This window comes from Globicephala melas, chromosome X, assembly GCF_963455315.2.
Source record: "Globicephala melas chromosome X, mGloMel1.2, whole genome shotgun sequence".
Classification (NCBI taxonomy): domain Eukaryota; kingdom Metazoa; phylum Chordata; class Mammalia; order Artiodactyla; family Delphinidae; genus Globicephala; species Globicephala melas.
The window spans coordinates 111,415,806-111,432,940 of record NC_083335.1 but is presented as its reverse complement, the minus strand read 5'-3'; the positions used below and the strand labels follow the sequence as shown (position 1 = coordinate 111,432,940).

General features: G+C 41.1%; 1 protein-coding gene across 1 annotated transcript in view; it reads right to left on the bottom strand.

Moving 5' to 3' along the window:
* Window positions 1-13,407, bottom strand: part of RAI2 (retinoic acid induced 2) — a 401,970-nt gene extending 388,563 nt beyond the window's left edge. The window contains exon 1 of the mRNA XM_060292725.2: window positions 13,175-13,407. The gene's annotated coding sequence lies outside the window, so the exon portion shown is untranslated. The remainder of the gene's footprint in view (window positions 1-13,174) is intronic.
* Between the last annotated feature and the right edge of the window lie 3,728 nt (window positions 13,408-17,135).

Sequence of the window (17,135 nt, the reverse complement as noted above, 5' to 3'; positions counted from 1 at the left end):
ATTATGCTGAGGAAAGTTCCCCCTATGCCTACTTTCTGGAGGGTTTTTATCATAAGTGGGTGTTGAATTTTGTCAAAAGTTTTCTCTGCATCTGTTGAGATGATCATATGGTTATCCTCCTTCAATTTGTTAATATGGTGTAACACATTGCTTGATTTGCATATATTGAAAAATCCTTGCATTCCTGGGATAAACCCCACTTGATCATGGTGTATGATCCTTTTAATGTGCTGTTGGATTCTGTTTGCTAGTATTTTGTTGAGGATTTTTGTATCTATGTTCATCAGTGATATTGGTCTGTAGTTTTCTTTGTTTCTGTGACATCTTTGTCTGGTTTTGGTATCAGGGTGATGGTGGCCTGTAGAATGAGTTTGGGAGTGTTCCTCCCTCTGTTATATTTTGGAAGAGCTTGAGAAGGATAGGTGTTAGCTCTTCTCTAAATGTTTGATAGAATTCGCCTGTGAAGCCATCTGGTCCTGGGCCTTTGTTTGTTGGAAGATTTTTAATCACAGTTTCAATTTCAGTGCTTGCGACTGGTCTGTTTATATTTTCTATTTCTTCCTGGCTCAGTCATGGAACGTTGTGCATTTCTAAGAATTTGTCCACTTCTTCCAGGTTGTCCATTTTATTGGCATAGAGTTGCTTGTAGTAATCTCTCACGATCCTTTGTATTTCTGCAGTGTCAGTTGTTACTTCCCCTTTTTAATACCTAATTCTACTGACTTGAGTCTTCTCCCTTTTTTTCTTGATGAATCTGGCTAATGGTTTATCAATTTTGTTTATCTTCTCAAAGAACCAGCTTTTAGTTTTATTGATCTTTGCTATCGTTTCCTTCATTTCTTTTTCATTTATTTCTGATCTGATCTTTATGATTTCTTTCCTTCTGCTAACTTGGGGGTTTTTCATTCTTCTTTCTCCAATTGCTTTAGGTGTAAGGTTAGGTTGTTTATTTGAGATGTTTCTTCTTTCTTGAGGTAGTATTGCATTGCTATCAACTTTCCTCTTCAAACTGCTTTTGCTGCATCCCATAGGTTTTGGGTCGTCATGTTTTCATTGTCATTTGTTTCTAGGCATTTTTTGATTTCCTCTTTGATTTCTTCAGTGATCTCTTGGTTATTAAGTAGTGTACTGTTTAGCTTCCATGTGCTTGTATTTTTTAGAGATATTTTCCTGTAATTGATATATAGTCTCATAGCACTGTGGTCAGAAAAGATACCTGATACGATTTCAATTTTCTTAAATTTACCAAGGTTTGGCTTGTGACCCAAGATATGATCTACCCTGGAGAACGTTCCATGAGCACTTGAGAAGAAAGTGTATTCTGTTGTTTTTGGATGGAATGCCCTATAAATATCAATTAAATCCATCTTGTTTAATGTATCATTTAAAGCTTGTGTTTCCTTATTTATTTTCATTTTGGATGATCTGTCCATCGGTGAAAGTGGGGTGTTAAAGTCCCCTACTATGATTGTCTTACTGTTGATTTCCCCTTTTATGGCTGTTAGTATTTGCCTTATGTATTGAGGTGCTCCTATGTTGGGCACATAAATATTTATAATTGTTATATCTTCTTCTTGGATCGATTCCTTGATCATTATGTAGTGTCCTTCTTTGTCTCTTGCAATAGTCTTTGTTTTAAAGTCTATTTTGCCTGATATGAGAATTGCTACTCCAGCTTTCTTTTCATTTCCATTTGCATGGAATATCTTTTTCCATCCCCTCACTTTCAGTCTGTATGTGTCCCTGGTCTGAAATGGGTCTCCTGTACACAGCATATGTACGGGTCTTGTTTTTGTATCCATTCAGCCAGTCTATGTCCTTTGGTTGGAGCATTTAATCCATTTACATTTAAGGTAATTATCGATATGTATGTTCCTATTACCATTTTCTTAATTGTTTTGGGATTGTTATTGTAGGTCTTTTCCTTCTCTTATGTTTCCTGCCTAGAGAAGTTCCTTTAGCATTTGTTGTAAAGCTGGTTTGGTGGTGCTGAATTCTCTTAGCTTTTGCCTTTCTGTAAAGGTTTTAATTTCTCCATTGATTCTGAATGAGATCCTTGCTGGATAGAGTAATCTTGGTTGTAGGTTTTTCCCTTTCATCACTTTAAATATGTCCTGCCACTCCCTTCTGGCTTGCAGAGTTTCTGCTAAAAGATCAGCTGCTAACCTTATGGGGATTCCCTTGTATGTTATTTGTTGTTTTTCCCTTGCTGCTTTTAATATTTTTTCTTTGTATTTAATTTTTGATAGTTTGATTAATATGTGTCTTGGCGTGTTTCTCTTTGGATTTATCCTGTATGGGACTCTCTGTGCTTCCTGGATGTGATTAACTATTTCCTTTCCCATATTAGGGAAGCTGTCAACTATAATCTCTTCAAATATTTTCTCAGTCCCTTCCTTTTTCTCTTCTTCTTCTGGGACCCCTATAATTTGAATGTTGGTGCATTTAGTGTTGTCCCAGAGGTCTCTGAGACTGTCCTCAATTCTTTTCATTCTTTATTCTTTATTCTGCTCTGCAGTAGTTATTTCCACTATTTTACCTTCCGGGTCACTTATCCGTTCTTCTGCCTCAGTTATTCTGCTATTGATCCCTTCTAGAGAATTTTAAATTTCATTTATTGTGTTGTTCATCACTGTTTGTTTGCTCTTTAGTTTTTCTAGTTCCTTGTTAAACGTTTCTTGTATTTTCTCCATTCTATTTCCAAGATTTTGGATCATCTTTACTATCATTATTCTGAATTCTTTTTCAGGTAGACTACCTATTTCCTCTTCATTTGTTAGGTCTGGTGGGTTTTTACCTTGCTCCTTCATCTGCTGTGTGTTTCTTTGTCTTCTCATTTTGCTTAAGTTACTGTGTTTGGGGTCTCCTTTTAACAGGCTGCAGATTCGTAGTTCCCTTTGTTTTTGGTGTCTGCCCCCAGTGGCTAAGGTTGGTTCAGTGGGTTGTGTAGACTTCCTGGTGGAGGGGACTAGTGCCTGTGTTTTGGTGGATGAGGCTGGATCTTGTCTTTCTGGTGGGCAGGCCCACATCTGGTGGTGTGTTTTGCGGTGTCTGTGACCTTACTATGATTTTAGGCAGCCTCTCTGCTAGTGGGTGAGGTTGTGCTCCTGTCTTGCTAGTGTTTTGGCATAACGTGTCCAGCACTGTAGCTTGCTGGTTGTTGAGTAGAGCTGGGTCTTGGCATTGAGACAGAGATCTCTGGGAGATTTTCGCCATTTTATATTACGTGGAGCTGGGAGGTCTCTGGTGGACCAAAGTTCTGAACTTGGTTTTCCCACCTCAGAGGCACAGCCCTGACGCCTGGCTGGAGCACCAAGAGTCTGTCATCCAGACGGCTCAGAATAAAAGGGAGAAAAGAAAGAGAGAAAGAGAGAAAGAGAGAAAGAGAGAAAGAGAGAAAGAGAGAGAGGGAGGGAGGGAGGGAGGGAGGAAGGAGATAAAATAAAATAAAAGGTATTAAGATAAAAACAAAAAATAATTATTAAAAAAATTTTAAGTAATTAAAAAAAAGAAGGAAAGAGGAGAAAACCAAGACAAAAAACAAATCCACCAATTATAACAAGCGCTGAAAACTATACTAAAAAGAACGGACAGACAGAATCCTAGGACAAATGGTAAAAGCAAAGTTATACAGACAAAATCACCCACAGAAGCATATGCATACACACTCACAAAAAGCGAAAAAGGGGAAAATATATATATATATATCGTTGCTCCCAAAGTCCCCCTCCTCAATTTGGGATGATTCGTTGTCTATTCATGTATTCCACAGATGCAGGTACATCAAGTTGACTATGGAGATTTAATCCGCTGCTTCTGAGGCTGCTGGGAGAGATTTCCCTTTCTCTCCTTTGTTTGCACAGCTCCCGGGGCTCAGCTTTGGATGTGGCCCCGCCTCTGTGTGTAGGTCGCCTGAGGGCGTCTGTTCTTCGCTCAGACAGTACGGGGTTAAAGTAGCAGCTGATTCGGGGGCTCTGGCTCACTCAGGCCGGGGGGAGGGAGGGGTACAGAGTGCGAGGCGCACCTGAGGTGGTAGAGGCCGGCGTGACGTTGCACCAGCCTGAGGCACGCTGTCCATTCTTCCAGGGAAGTTGTCCCTGGATCACGGGGCCCTGGCAGTGGCAGGTTGCACAGGCTCCCAGGAGGGGAGGTGTGGAGAGTGACCTGTGCTCACACACAGGCTTCTTGGTGGCTGCAGTAGCAGCCTTAGCGTCTCATGCCCGTCTCTGGGATCCGTGCTGATAGCCACGGCTCGTGCCCATCTCTGGAGCTCCTTTAAGGGCCGCTCTTAATCCCCTCTCCTCGCACACCAGGAAACAAAGAGGCAAGAAAAAGTCTCTTACCTCTTCGGCAGTTCCAGACCTTTTCCTGGACTCCCTCCCAGCTAGCCATGGTGCATTAGCCCCCTTTAGGCTATGTTCACGCAGCCAACCCCAGTCCTTTCCCTGGGACCTGACCTCTGATGCCCGAGCCTCAGCTCCCAGCCCCCACCTGCCCCAGCGGGTGAGCAGACAAGCCTCTCGGGCTGGTGAGTGCAGGTCGGCACCGATCCTCTGTGCAGGAATCTCTCCGCTCTGCCCTCCGCACCCCTGTTGCTGCGCTCTCCTCCGTGACTCCGAAGCTTCCCCTCCACCACCCGCAGTCTCCGCCCGCGAAGGGGTTTCCTAGTGTGTGGAAACCTTTCCTCCTTCACAGCTCCTTCCCACTGGTGCAGGTCCCGTCTGTATTCTTTTGTCTGTTTTTTCTGTTTTCTTTTGCCCTACCCAGGTACGTGGGGAGTTTCTTGCCTTTTGGGAGGTCTTAGGTCTTCTGCCAGCGTTCAGTAGGTGTTCTGTAGGAGTTGTTCCACGTGTAGATGTATTTCTGATGTACTTGTGGGGAGGACGGTGATCTCCACGTCCTACTCTTCCACCATCTTGGAGCTCCTCGTGTATCCATGTTTTAAAAGCCGAAATCCAGGACTTCTCTGGTGGCACAGTGGTTAAGAATCTGCCTGCCAATGCAGGAGACACAGGTTCAAGCCCTGGTCCAGGACAATCCCACATGCTGCAGAGCAACTAAGCCGGTGCACCACAACTACTGAGCCTGCACTCTAGAGCCCGCGAGCCACAACTACTGAGCCCGTGTGCCACAGCTACTGAAGCCCACACACCTACAGCCCGTGCTCCGCAACAAGAGCAGCCACTGCAATTAGAAGCCCGTGCACCACAACGAAGATCAGCCCCCGTTCGCCGCAACTAGAGAAAGCCCACGCGCAGCAATGAAGACCCAACGCAGCCAAAAAAAAAATTTTTAATTAAAAAAAAAAAGAATGTGACTCCAATAAACAAATTGACATGCCAGAAAGAAAAGCGGTGTGGTGGATGCTGTGGTGAGCCACCCAGCCCTGGCCTTCAGGACAGACACGCTCATCCCCCAGCTGCTGTGTTTGAGGCTGACAGCTCTCTGCTGAGGCCCCATCTGGGAACTGCCCTCAGCCAAAGAGAGCCACCTCACCCAAAGTCACACCCCCAACAGCGGGTAGCTCACATTCAATGACCAGTGGGTGAGGAGGCATAAAGCCTTGACCCCCTTGCCTCAGGGAAGACAACAGGCAAGGGCCATCCCAGCTGCAGAGCTCCCATGATTTGAGCTGAAGCCTTAGTAGTGACTGACTCCTCCCCCTGCTGAATCCTGCTGCTTTCCTTCCCCCACAAGAGCACTCCAGCATTAACTTCTGCAGGTAAACATCTGTCTCAGCATCTCAGACAGTTGAAGATGCAACAAATACCCATGTAGCCTACACCTGGATCCAACAAGTACTCTCCTTTTGCTATATTTTAACTCTTTCTCTCCACATATACATATTATAACATATATATGTGTCATATATACACACACACATACTTCCCCAAATTTTTACTTCGAAAATTGTCAAGCCTACAGAAGGACTAACAGCACCAACATTCACATACTCCCACTGAGATTCAATAATTATTAGCATTTTAGCACACTTTCTTTTCCCTATCTTTTCTTTTTCCTATACCATTTGAAAGTAGGTTTGAAGACATCAACTCGTCTCCTAAATACTTCTGTAGGCATCGCTCAAAAATAAATGCAATCTACACCACCACAATGCTATCATCACACCTAAGAAAATTAACAATAACTGCATTAATGACAGGTTTAAATTTTTTCAATTTTGTTTTCAATGATACTCTAATCAAACATTTGTGAAACCCTTGGGGTTTCTTAGAATGAAGTTTGAAAACCACTTTTCTAGAGTAATAACCTAGAAAGCACAGGCCCATCTGAGAAAAAACGGATCAGTCTTTAATATAAGAGTAACTAACAAAGCTTGACTCCCACTGCCCCCCACCAACAGACCCAAATAGTATTCTATAGCCTTGTGTATCACATCCATCACACATTAGAATACCTACCTGCATACGCAGATACATGCTAAGGTCTATGAATTGGTTAATATCCTTTAGTAATTGACAAGCTGGGAAGTGTGCCTATGTGAACACTTCTGTTCTCAAGCCCACAGTTTGTAAATTTGGTAACAGCTTTTCTTATTAGTATTTTTAGGCAGATCAAAAGGGTGTTAAAACAATAATTACTCTAGGAGCCCAGTAAGTAAGTATAAGTACAGGATACTGCATTGTCAGGCACCACAAAAACACATCAATGTGTTATATCTTCCTTAAATAGACATCATTCATCACTTAAGTAAACCAATTAATTTGAAAACAAAAGCGCTAATAGAGAAAAGTGATATCCACTAAAATGTACATTTTATTTCAGGAACATCACTTTTAAGAAAGTGACTTACTTGGAAATTCACTTAAATGGTGCCATTAAAAACTTGAAGTATCAACATCCTTCAGAAATGATTATGTTAGCAATGCAAATGTACAAGTGCCTCCTCAAGCTGGGCTTGAACGGTCCTGTCCAAGTCAGATATCTGTTAGGCAGGGCCTTTATCTGGCCATTTAGGGATAAGGATGATATACTGGACCATGAGCATGCATATATATGTTCCTCTCTCTCTCTCTCTCTCTCTGGCGCACGCGCGCGTGCTTTCTCACACACGTGTACGGGCGCGTGCACACACATCACTCTTCCTGTGTTTGAGATGGGAAAAGAAAAGAAACCTACCGTTGCCTACATCTCGAACGCTGGCATTTCCTTTAAACAGACATCTAAAATAGCTTTTGTTTAAAACAACATGGATTTCAAGGATTAAAAAGCAAGTATTTCAAGGGTCATGTGACAGGTGGAATGTAAGAACAAGGAAGTTCATTCCACTAAACACAACCCACTGTGGTCCAGCCCCTGCTTCCCAAGCCTGATCTGGATGCCAAAGACCATCCCTGATGGTATCACTTGTGACTCAGATTGAAGGGAGGCTAGTGCTCTCCTTGTAGCCAGAGGGAAAGTCATTCCCCCTCCCATGGACTGTCCCTCAAATCTCTAAATTACAAGTCAAGGGAAAAACCAGTCACCCTGCACTTGTCAATGCAGTGAACTAAGCAGAGCAGAGCTAAAGTTACTACAGCCAGTAGATTCCACATCTTTTTGAATTGTGACCTGAATAAGAAACCACATTTTACATGGCAACCCAGTTCCTAAATACAGTATAGATTCCCAACTAAGACAAACATTTTCCAAAATAATACCGCCCTCTGATATTTTCTATTTCATTTTTTTAAAATGCTAGTCCCAACTCATTAAACTGACGTCACCACCACTGATGGGAAATGACCTGCAGTGTGAAAGACACAATGCTAGAGGGCCAAACCCCAAACTGTATTTTTGTACTAGAGTGGATTCACAGAAGATCTTTGGCGCTGGTTTTACTTAGAGCTGACTAAAATCCCTCTATTTGCCAATGGAACCTTTTCTGAAAATATGTCCAGCTGAGATCTCAGGGCCAGCCTGGTCCCAACTGCATAACGGTCCCTTTCAGCACTTTTCTTTTAGATCACGTATTCCATTCTCTGTGAATATTACTTGAATTAAAATTAGCCTTTTTAAATTATGCGTACATTTACATTGTAAATGATCCAAACAATAAAGCCTCTCCACACCTACTCTTATCCACTGCCCAGAAAAGCCACAGTAAACATCCAGACAAGTATCTTTAGTCTTTTGTGATGCATTCACATATTACCCATAACCACACATAAATGGTTTTTAATAATGCAAATAGAATTACATTACATTTACTGTTCTGTGACTTGCTGTCTGAACTTAAGAGATATGTCTTTGTGAGTCAGGACAAATTTTAAATCAGTTTATGTAGACTGCATTCTTTTTTTCAATAGTACTTTGTTGAGGAATGATTTATATACAATAAATGCACATAAGTACAGCTTGAGGACTGTATATCCTCGTGTGACCACCATCCAGATCAATATGTAGAATTTCCACCTCCTCAGAAGGATTCGCTCATACCCCTTTAAGTCAATACCACTGCCCACAGAAGTAACCACTACTCAGACTTCCAACACCAAGCATTAGTTTTCCTATGAAACTTCACATTCACGGACTCATATAGTAACTATTCTTCTGTGTCTGGATTCTTTCATGCCACATAATACCTTTGAGATTCATCCATGTTTTTGCACATATCGGTAGTTTTGCGTTTTTTTTGTTTTTGTTGCTGAGTGGTATTCCCACTACAATTGGGGTTGTTTTCAGTTTGGGGCTCTTGTGAATGAAGCTACTATGAACATTCTTTTAGAAACTTTTCTGTGGACATGTGCACTCGTTTCTCTTGAGAATATACTTATAATTGTTGGGTCATAGGTAGTGTATGTTTAACTTTATTAGAGACTACCAAGCATTTTTCCACAGAGACTAAACCATTTTATACTCCTACCAACAGTGTATGGAGTTCCAATTGTTCCAATCCTCTCCGGCACTTTGCATTGTCAGTCCTTTGCATTGTTAGCCATTCTGGTGGAGGCATGCTGGTATCGCCTCACAATTTTAATTTGCATTTCCCTGATGACCAGTGATATTGAGCACTTTTTCACGTGCTTATTGGCCATTCCTGTATCTTCTTTTATGAAGTGCCCATTCAAGAATTTTGCCCATTTTAAAATTGGGTTGCTCATCGTTTTGTTATCAATTTATAGAATTTTTAACATATAATGGATACCAGTCCTCTATCAGACACATGTATTGTGAATATTTTCAGTCTAGGGCTTGCTTTTCACATTAGTATTTGCCACATTCTTTTTAATGGATGCACATTTTTCCCACTGTAGTAGCAGTTTCTTAATTTATGTTACCATTATCTATTAATGGATACTTACACTCATAGGGAAAATTTTGTGCTTCAGTGGAAAACTGTACATTGTTTAGAGAACACTGCTCTTGGTTATCTGATTCTGATTTTCCATTCTATAAATTGTATATAACTGATAGCAATGCAAAATAATTCTTATCTATAGACGTGCAAATAAATTGTCTGGTGAAGATTCAATTGACTTTCCTCCCCAGTTATGGGAAAAGCCAATTTTTTCTTCATTTGCACTTTAATTTCAATATTTCTAATCTGTAAATGTGTCTGTTCTTTGGATTGTCCTTTAAAATGGTTGTGACATCTAACGAGTTCCCTCATTAGTAATGAGTTAATAAAATCTCTAACGTGTTCCTTTTATATCTGTACATGAGGCATATTTTACCTTTTAAAAAATTATTCTTTAACACATTGTTTCTAATTTTTTATCTTGTTACAGAGGATGCTGCAACCCTTACTGCACATTTATCTCTGCATAGAAGTCTCAAGACTAAGAAGTCCTCATGCTCTCTCACACTCCAAATCAAACCAACTTTGAGGAATGGATTTAACAAGTTCAGCTACATGAAGGCACAGAAGACGAATAGACAGAACTTGTACCGTAACAAGGGGAAAGGTCAAATTAGGCTCAAACCAAAGAAATCAAACTAATGGTAGAATTTCAAGCATAGTAAGACAAGGTGAACGAGGAATGCCTTTGTTTATTGGGCACCTACTAATCCCAGACTACTATGTTAGGCACTGATGACACAACCTTTGCCATCAAGAAGTTCAGGAATTAGTGGTTTACAGGACTGTTAAAAGAGGTAGGAAAGACAAGGTCAAAGACAGTGCCACCAAAGATCAAGGAAACAGACACTGGAGACCTCAGCTTGAAGCACCAAGGTGGAAAATTCTCACAAGATTACTGGGAAGCTGATGAAGAATCTCTGAAAATCCCCAACCCTACACTGACGCGTCTGCAGCGGTGAAGTTTGTGATTCTCATGAGTTCTTCAGGAAGCTTCTGTAAATCTCAGTCTGCCCATATGTCCCAGCTGTGGAGAAAAACGGCTTCTTTTCTTCTACCTTCAAACTTCAGGCCAGTTCCTCTCATCAACAAACTCTAAACCAGAACTATACTGAGACAGGGGTTCTGGGAAATGTGGTTCTCAGCTTCTCTTCTGCAAAGCAGAGATTCTAGAAGGGGGAGGTGGTGATGCTGAGTTGAGACCTGGCACACAGCTGGGGCTCACTACGTGGTGACCATCACCCCTGCCGTCCATGAAGTGTCAGGGACACTGAGCAAGTGTTCAACTTCCCAGCATTTGAAAGTACAGCTGACCCTTGAACAACCCAAGTCTGAGCTGTGCGGGTCCACTTATGCGTGGATTTTTCCCAATAGTAAATACTACAGTACTACACAATCCACGGTTGGTTGAATCCGCAGATACGATACCTCAGATTTGGAGGAACTGCATGTACAGAGGAACCAGGTATACGGAGAGAGCCAACTATAAATTATACATGGGTTTTTAACTTTGCAGAGGGTCAGAGCCCCTAACCCCCAGTTGTTCAAGGGTCAACTGTACCATTTTTCTTGTAGGATTTCTGTCCATTGATTGTCCAGTCTCCCCTTTCCCCTACTTCATTGTGCAGGGGCCAAACAAGGACTCTGCAGTCACAATCCTAGAAGGCAACTGCTGAATAATTCAGTAGTATTGAAAAATACATGAAAGGATTTACAGGTTTGTACTAACAATCCTAGCACAAAAGTGAGACTTGAGGTCTAGCCCTGGCTTTGGCACTAGCAGCTCTATGATTTGGGGAAAACCACTGAACCTTCTTATAGCTGTTTCACTGAAAAATTCAAAAGGCTGTGATACTGAGAAGAGCACATCATGTCTGGGGTGTTCTTCCCAAGAATGCAAAACCTCAGTCCAATCATGAGAACACATCAGACAAACTCAAATTGAGGGACATTCTACAAAATGACTGACCAGTACTCCTCAAAAGTGTCATGGTCAGGAAGAACAGAAAGACTGAGAACTGCCACAGATGGGAGGAGACTAAGGAGACAAGAGAATTAAATAAAATTTTAAAAAAGTCAATCTTGGATTGACTCCTGGAAGCAAAAAAGAATTTTAACGGAAAGCCTGGTGAAATACAAATAAAGTCTGGAGTTAATAGCATTGTACCAATGTTAATTTGTGAGTTTTGATAACTGTATCACATTTACGTAAGCTGTTAACATTAGGGGAAGCTGGGTGAAGGATGTATGGAAACTCTCTGTACTATTTTTGCAACTCTTCTGTAAATCCAAAATTATCCCAAAATAAAATGTTAAAAATTAAAACCGTGCTATTTAAATGGTATCAAAATTGAATTCATCATTTTGTATTGGGCCCTAAGAATTATGTAGCTGGTCCTGCATGGAAGTGTTACCAAAGTTGTTGCCCCAGAAACAAGTAAACTTGCAGAAAAGCATATCCTCTAGCTGTGTTCACAGGACAAGAACAAGAGAGTCCATCCGCAAGAAAACTGGTGAAACTTATTCAGCTTCAAAAGTGGGACAAAGGTTGCCCTGCAGCTCATTAGCATCTCACTGTAATCGTAAGATCTCTGCCTGTCCTCACCATGATGGTTTGACCTGCTTCAGACCCAAATGCCAAAGGACCATACAAGGGCAGAAAAGAGGTGGCACCCCAGTTCCAGGAAGAACCCCACCTATTCCCAGAAAAATCAATGTATATGACTCCCTCTCATTAACCTTGCCCTTAAAATCTTGTCTTAACCATCACCCAGGTGAGAAGTTGGTTGGCGACCTAAGTTCCCGCTTCTCCATCCTCAGGCCACTCAATTATGTTTGCCCTCAAGCATAATTGCCCTCAGCTTCGATCTCAGCTTGGGTTTAGTTTTTGGCTGTCAGAACCTGAACAGAAAAAGAACCTTCTCCCTGAGGCAGGGGGGCCTTGGCCGGGCTAGGGCCCAAGTGGGGGTCCAGACGACCTAATTCGGTAACAGAAATATATGGAAAACTGGGTAAAACCCGTTTCCCGTGATGCAAAATAATGAAGCGGCAACAAAACAATTCCCATAAGCTCCAGGGGAACCTGGAAGGAGCAGAGATAAGAGCTGCTCCATCTGACGGGTCTTGTGGACAGAAATGAGGATGGTTCTGAGCCAACGACTAAGGAGCAGATGGGACAAATAACTATCTCAGCTGATGGCTAAGAAAAATGACCAGAAACTGATTCTGAAACCCTCCCCCCAGCCCTGGCACTGTGTAAGACCCCCTACAACATAGGAGCAATTCTGATGAAAACCCCTGCCAGCTGGTATTCTCCCAAACCTATCTCCGTTCACGGTTCTCTCCTTGTAGTTCTGGGAAACTCACAAGCCTTGTGTGACTAAGGCTAAGTTTCCACTCCAGCACGTGGAGGCTGAAATCGGAGACTAAGGGTGACGTCACCAAGTTGGCGTCACACGTCACTCCGACTTCGCTCACCCTCTCAGGAACAACCAACGACCATTGGTTAACTGGACACCACTGAGAGCAGCCTAGAACGCGGGGGTGAAGGGTGAGGCGGAAGCACCCTCTGCACAGCAGAGACCAAGACAGACGGCATAGAAAGGTCAGAGAAGCGGCTACACACACCACACTGCCCCTCCCCCAGGCCAGCGCAGCCCCACACGGTCGTCTCCCCTGAGCCTCCGGGTCCTCCAGTGCGAAAAGGGCGGGCTTGGGGGGAGAAGCCAGCTCGCCCAGCACTGTGGGTCACTGTGTGGGAGCCCCTACTCCAGTCTCGCCCCACAGGGCTTGCCCGGTGGGAACCTGCCTGTGACCGAGAAGGGGCCGAGGGACTGGCAACAACCAGCACTTGGACCTGGGCTGAGTTCGTACCTGTAGCGCCCGAGCAGTAGTCCCAAGCAGCCGCCCTGCTCAGCTGCCGCACTCTGACCGGGGAACTCGGTGGGACCCTTAAACGAGGATTTCTGCTGGCCCTAGAGCCTGACTTGCCCACCCAGGCAAGGAGCTGAGGAGAGCGTCTCCCGACCCCGTCTCACCAGAAGAGCGGACACCTGGAAGCTGCGCAGCCAACAGCGCGGGAGCTGAGAGGTGGGTGGGCGGGGCTGACAGCCTCCCGAGAAAAGCCGGAATCGCGTGGACGGTTCACGTGCTACCGCCCAAGTGGGGGGAATTAATTCAGAGCCGAGGCTGAGAGTAGTTGCCGGCCCACCCTGCTTGGAAAGCCTGGCGTTACCCAACCCGGTCCTGCTAAGGCAAGTGAGCTAAAACAGAGCCTGCCCACTGTGACTCCCGAGGGTGGGGCGGGGCGGGGCGATTGGCCCAAAGGGGCTGGAAAGATTACCTGAAAGCTGTGTAACCAAAATAGAAATTAAGTTGTTATAGAAAAATGTTTCTTGCCCACCTGTGTTGGTGTCCTGAGATTTAAACCTGTCATCCGTCAATCTTTCAGATTAATTTTGCTAATTATTTGAGATTACCAATTATTCCATCTCAAAGTGGATGAGCAGATTTTTTTTATCATGGTGAAAAAATTCATTGCACATTTAACGTATTAAAATAAGTTAGGGTGAAGGAAGGAGTGACAAGTGCTTTTTAGTCCTACACAAGAGTGAATGTGGTTAGACTGCTACTGTTGCAGAATGCTGCAAAGATAATACTTTACTCGATATGGATATGGGCTATAAAGAAAGGCGAAAACCAGAGCTGAACATCGAAGCCTTGATGACCAAAATTAAAATACTGGCATATATTTAAATAAATATTAAAGTATAAAATAATATGCTTTAGTAACACTTATGTTTTACCCACGAAGGACAAAACACTTCCAAAGTTTTCAACATCCTTTCAATTATATCCACAATTATCATTACTGGGTTAAACTACTTCTGTTTTGCTTATCAAGCAAGAAACCAAACATTCTCACTGCGCCACATTTATGAAACTGGCTGGAAAATGTTATCATTAAATTAAAAACACTATAGATGACATTAGTAAAAGTTCTATAAAATTACTACATTAAAAAAACAAGCGTCTGTATTAAGAATATTTTAAATGTTTATTCATTGTATTTATTTGGAAAACAAAATATATTAACGATACATTTATCAAAAACAAGTCTTATGAGCAGACATTTAAAGTCTTTAACGTTGGACTGATACAATAACAAAACTGACCTGTGAAATGTTGTAGATAGAAAAGGTCTAATTTAGTTTAAATAAGATCTGAAACACCTTTATGAAACTTATTTTGCTCAGTGTGATTTTAAAGAAGTTATGTGTATATTACTATGACTCAAACTGTGGGGACGGTTTTAAACACTTAAAAAAAAAATAAAGTGCATTCTAAACTGTGCTATGCAGTATAGTAGCCACTATTCACATGTGACTTTAAATTTTAATTAGCTAAAATGAGCTATAATTTAAAATCTAATTCCTCCATCTAATTAGCCACATCTCAAGTGCTCAAAAGCCACACGTGGCTAGCTATTACCATATTGGACAATGTAAAATTATAGAATATTACCAACATAATGGAAAGTTCTATTGGACAGGGCTGGTCAAATAACATATAAGCAACCACCATAATAAAGTTAATCATATAAATCTTGAAAAACTTCTGTAAATATGAAGTTTTTGTTTTTGTAATTTTGCTTCTAATCCAGGGAATCTTTCAGATACCATAAAATACAAATCAAATTTGAAATCTGCATATACAATTTGAAATTTAATCTTGCCTAGGATATAAATTTACTTTTCTATATTAACTCTATTACTACTAGTTTGTAAAATATTTTGTGAAACTGAATGGTGAAGCCAAAGACTAATTTAGATGAATTAATCTGAAGTTAAAAGTCTGGAAGACTTTTTGGCTTCAGTTATCTACTTCTTAAGACCACTGTAGGCATAGCCTAAACATATAAAGATATGCATAGAAATAGTATAGTTTTATTAAACTAAAGGCAACTAATAGCAAATTATTTATTTGAAGAACAGAGTCTTAAAATTATATCTTTATAAAACTATATTATACTTCACTAAAATACTCAAAGTTGAATTTAATTTTCAAAAGATATATCATATGAAAATATGTATCTATTCTACCAACTGATCACATAAAACCATCTTAAACTATCTCACAAGTCACAAAAATAACAAGACTTCACACAAACTATCCTGTTTGACCTACTTATTACTTTCTGTTGAATTTCTTCTTTGCCTTATTAAAAAACAGAATTTAATTAATGTCTATTATCTAAGACAAAGCCATGGGTCACAAGCAAATGGACATAACTAAAGATTGAACTCTTACAAGGAGAAAATTTGCTCTTTGAACAAGGAACACTATAAAACAGATGTAACTGAGGACTGTTCAACAGGTTGAAAGATGGCATTGTAACTGACAAAATGTTTCTTAAACACAAATGATCAAAAAATGAAATTATATAATATTTCCTATGGCTGAAACATTCAAGAACTTTAAAATAAAGTGCTTAAGTTAAAAATAAAATCCTAGTAAACAACAAGGATTTACTGTACAGCACAGGGAATATCTTGTGATAACCTATAATGGAAAAGAATCTGAAAAAGAATACATATGTATGTATAACTGAATCATTTTGCCGTACACTAGAATCTAACACAACACTGTAAATCAACTACACTTCAATAAAAAAAAAAAATTCCTAGGAAGGGAGTAAGCAGGAAGCCTTCATGGAGGAAGTGCCATTCAGTGTGAGGATTCAGATGTGACAGTAGGCAGGGGAGGCAGGAGTGGCCAGGCTGGGGAGCCAGTGGATTGCACCCTGAGTATTAAAAAAAAAATTATATTTATGAGCAAAATGGAATGACTTTTTAATTCTACAGTAATCCCACCAATATCCTTTAAGATCATTTTTTTCTAATTGAATTCCTGATAAAATTTTTTTTCATTTAAACTTTGTAAAATTTAAACTTGTATGCATTTCAACTAGAATTAATCATAAAACACAGTAAACATATTAAAACCTTTATGCAGACATTTCAGAAACCAAAAAAAAAGTTAGCGTCTAAATCTTGTCAGATTCTTTATATTCATAGTGATATATTCTTTTAATTTTTTTCTTTATACAGCAGGTTATTAGTCATCAATTTTATACATATCAGTGTATACATGTCAATCCCAATTGCCCAATTCATCGCACCCCCACCCCCACCCCACCCACTGCTGCTTTCCTGGCTTGGTGTCCTTATGTTTGTTCTCTACATCTGTGTCTCAATTTCTCACCTGCAAACAGGTTCATCTGTACCATTTTTCTAGGTTCCATATATATGCGTTAATATATGATATTTGTTTTTCTCTTTCTGACTTACTTCACTCTGTATGACAGTCTCTAGATCCAACCACGTCTCAACAAATGACCCAATCTTGTTCCTTTTTATGGCTGAGTAGTATTCCATTGTATATATGCACCACATCTTCTTTATCCGTTTGTCTATCGATGGGCATTTAGCTTGCTTCCATGACCTGGCTATTGTAAATAGTGCTGCAATGAACACTGGGGGGCATGTGTCTTTTTTTTTTTAACATCTTTATTGGAGTATAATTGCTTTACAGTGGTGTGTTGGTTTCTGCTTTATAACAAAGTGAATCAGTTATACATATACATATGTTCCCATATCTCTTCCCTCTTGCATCTCCCTCCCTCCCACCCTCCCTATCCCACCCCTCCAGGCGGTCACAAAGCACCGAGCTGATCTCCCTGTGCTATGCGGCTGCTTCCCACTAGCTATCTACCTTACGTTTGGTAGTGTATGTATGTCCATGCCTCTCTCTCGCTTTGTCACAGCTCACCCTT